Here is a 3,946-nt window from a genome sequence, read left to right on the forward strand (position 1 = left end):
GCTGTGGTGCTTTGTGCTGAACTCTACATGGCTTTTGCATGCGTGTCAGGCAAATATGGTCATGTATTAGTACACCAACCAGACTAGACCCTGGTCTGGGAAGGATCCAGCTGCAGGAGAATCCCTTCCCTCCTATGCATAGCTCCAGGAGTCACCCAGATACAGGACAACAAGAAGATGTACTTGAAGCTAGATCTATCCCCTGGCTGTGAGACAATTCTAGCTATGAGAGAATTTCCCTGGCATAGGGTCAGCTCCAGAGTGATGATTGTCAGGATGGGGAATTCCCCAGTCACCTGACCTATGGAGCTGCAGGGGAATGTCTTTCCACCCATTACTAGACCCAGGGTGACCCAGCTCTTTTCAACGGAGGGAGAATTTCCCTCCAGGCTCCCTGACAGTTCACCCAGGGAAGATTAACAGGGAACCAGTGCTCTTCCTCCATCCCTCTTGGAGGGAGGAGAGCGTTAGGTTCCCTATTAGCCTGCAGGGAGGGAAGGAGGGAGAGTGGAGGACTGTGGGATTGGGAGAAGCATGTAGGCATTCAGTTGGTACAGGAAAAGAGAGATCCTCCTTATAGATCTTCCTCCTTTTGCAATTCTCTTCTGCAAAAACAACCTTGAACAGCTGTACACTTTCTTTCTATGCTGTGAGAAAGATTGTTCTCCTGGCACAAATGGAATACTTGTCCGCTGCCTTTGATTCCTACTCCTTGTGTGTTACTTAAACCTCCCCCTAACACTGTCTGCATTCTATCACCAGACTTCTAAAGACCCATAAAATCTTTTTTTCCCACTCTTCAATTTTTATCTAATGCAGAGATCAGCGACATATGGATCTGACCCATGGACCCACTGGGGTTAAGCAGAGAGGAACTGTGCCTGTGCCGCAGCTGCTTCTCCCTGTCCCTGCCAACCCTCTTCAAGGCTGGGGCGTGAGCAGTTTCCAGCCAGTGGAGAACTGCCCTGGGGCTAGACAGTTTCTAGCTGGGAGATGGTTAGAAATAGCGGTATGGATGCTGTTTCCAGCTGCCCAGTTCTAATGCAGCTCCCCATCATCTGGATGCTACACTTGCATTCCAAAAAAAAGGGAAGGGGGGGGGTGGTTTGAGAGAAGCAGCAACAGCATGGGCAGCATGGGCACAATTCCCAGCTGCCTGGGCCTGACATGGATGCAGGAAGAGCCCTCTGCTATTGCTCCTGCCTCTTCCTCCCCTACACAATGCCCCACGCCTTGCAGGTGGCCTGCCTTGGGCCCTTGGATCCCCTGGCCCCTCATTCAGCCTTTCTTCTAAAGCTTTCAGATGCCCTGGTCCCATGTTTGGCCCCCTCTGGTCTCCCAGACTTGGTCCCATGCACAGACCCTCTCTCTGGATTCCCAGGCCCCTGGTCTCACACGCAACCCCGTCTCTGGGCTCCTGGGCCTCTGATCTGGCTTGTAGCCCCTCTCTCCAGGCTCTCAGACCCCCAGTCCAGCTTGCAGCCCCTCTCAGACCCATGGGCCTTCATTTGGCTCTCACCCTGTACCCGTGGATCCTCTGGTGTGACTGTCAGTCAACCTGGATCCTGAACCTCCAGATCCCACATTCTGGTACTCTCCCTGTTTTTAGAACTTCTTAAGTCTTACTCTTTCATCCCTGCTTGTATCCACTCCAATCACACTCCTAGCTCTTCCTTGGCCTGGGGCTTGTGGATCCCCAGATCCCTACTCTCTAGGCCCTTGCAGCCCCTGCTGCATCCCACTCTCAGCCCCTGCTGAGTACAACTTAATGATCAAACATCCTCTGGCAGGCACTCAAGCCTTCTCTAGGCTTAACATAAACCAGGGCCACATGCCCATATAACCAAGCCCTTCTCTGTCCCAGGTACCCTCCCTTGTTCCCTGGTTGCAGAGTGGCTCTCTCTCAGTATTCAGGAGCCCTGCTGCTCTGAGCTCCTCACTTCATGGCTCCCAGGGCTGGACTGGCTGTTTGGCTCAGGCTCAGAGCTTATATAGCTCAAGCTGAGTAGGTGAGTCCTTAATTACCCCCTCTTTGCCACCTGCAAGCAGCCTCTCAGGCTGCTTACTCCCCTAAAAGGAGCAGACACATCCCAGTGTCCTGCTACATCAGGGGTGGACAAAATACAGCCAGCAGGCTGGATCTGGCTTGCCAGGCCATTCTATCTAGCCCATGGGGCTTCAAAAAAAATTTTTTTTAATGAATATTTATCTACTCCTGGCTGCCTGTCAAAGATGACAGGAGCCAGTGGCAGCAGGACCAGCAGGAAGAGTAGCAAGGCCCACCGGCCCAGCCCCCGCCCACCTCCAGCCCCCTGGGGCTGTTCCCTCCATTAGAGGAGGAAATTCAGGTAAGAATGGGCAGAGGGTGGGGAGGACTACCGGCACAGCAAGAGCCAGCCTGGCCCAGCCAGCACCATGCAGTTCTCAGTTGGCAACCGTATGGTGCTCCTGCTGCATCACGTGATGCCAGAGCTGTGAATGGGGAGTAGGCCAGGGAGAAGCAGGCCAGGAAACAGTGGGGAGGGAAGAAAAGCAGCAGGAGAAAGGCAGCAGCAGCAGGTGCAGGGGGGGGCAAGTGGCAGCAGGAGGGAGCTTGGGACCCTGTAGGCCAGGACCTGCAGGAGCCAGCTGAGAAGCATGGGGCCACGCTGGCTCCTGCTGCATTCTGCGGTCCCAGTGTTGCAGCCAGAAACAGTGAGCTGCCAAGAGGTGCCCGGCCTTGCTGTGCCACGGTTTCCGGCTCCAATGCCAGAATCACAGAATGCAGCAGGAGCCAGCCCAGCTCCGCAGTTCCCAGCTGGCTCCTGCTGCTACCTCTAGCATGGCATGCCTGCAGCTCCTGCATTCGCAACAGGGAAAGCCCTGTGCTGGAACCTGCTGCCTTCTTCACTCCCTGCTGCGCAGGTCCCTGGACTCTGCCCAGAGTGGAGGGAGCCCTGTCCCATTTCCCTGCAGAGTCCAGTGTGGGGCTTTCCCATGTGAGGGTGGGAGCTGCAGGCATGTGGCACAGCCCCCCTGCGAAAGAGGCAGCCAGACAGGCTGTGCTCCTCACGCCCACACAGCGCTGCCCAGAGCTGCGCCCCGCTAGGCACCAGTGCCTGGGCTGGGCATGAGCTCCCTGAGCCCCCCAGTCCTCTCTCCACCTGCTGCTGCTACCAGCAGCAGGGGCTGTGTGCCATGTTGGGGTGTGTGCAGGGATCCCTGCATTGCACAAATCTCACAGACCCACACATCCTGTCCCCACAGCCCCCACCACATACAGGCAACTGTAAAGGGGCAGAGCTACCTATGCAGCCCCCGGCAGCTCGCCAAAACTTGTTAAGTGGCCCTCCACCTGAAATAATTGTCCGCCCCTGTGCTACACAGTGGAATAGAACTCTTTTTTGTATAAATGCAGAAGTATACTATAGTCAATAGGGAACTGGAAATGAGACTCGATGAATTAGAGACATCCTGGGGTTGGGAGATGGCATGGTTAAGGCTAGGCAAGAAGACAGGCTGAGAGAGAGAGAGAGAGAGAGAGAGAGCGAGAGAGAGAGAGAGAGAGAGAGAGAGGTAGAAGGGGTGCATACTGTCTGCACATCAACCTTTCTAAAAAACACTAGGATGTTAGGAGACAGAAGATGCCTTTTTCTATTTTCCATCCACTACCCTTACACTCCTCCACATTGTTCCCCGGTGACCAGAGCAAACTGCATCGTGACTATTTCCAGGAAGTATGACCAAGTTTCAGAGAAGGGATAGAGCGTAAACTGCAGCCCCTCTAATTATGCAGGGCATAAGCTCATACTATGTCTTGGGCTACATTTCACTCAAAGAGGAGGATGACTATGCCCTGGACCCGGAAAAAAAGTGCAAAATGGGAGTTAATTAACTACAAGCCCAGCGTTTCATAAGCCCGGGAAGGAATATGGGCTACAAATTCAGTAGATTAGTTTGTAGGGAA

The 3,946-nt window shown here is 54.1% G+C and overlaps 1 protein-coding gene across 1 annotated transcript in view; it reads right to left on the reverse strand.

The window, feature by feature from the left end:
* PCGF3 (polycomb group ring finger 3) overlaps positions 1-3,946 on the reverse strand; it is a gene marked incomplete at its 3' end in the record, with an annotated part of 97,757 nt that overhangs the window by 682 nt on the left and 93,129 nt on the right. The gene's annotated exons all lie outside the window — the stretch shown is intronic.

Source organism: Alligator sinensis, unplaced genomic scaffold (genome assembly GCF_000455745.1).
Source record: "Alligator sinensis unplaced genomic scaffold, ASM45574v1 scaffold607_1, whole genome shotgun sequence".
Lineage (NCBI taxonomy): Eukaryota > Metazoa > Chordata > Crocodylia > Alligatoridae > Alligator > Alligator sinensis.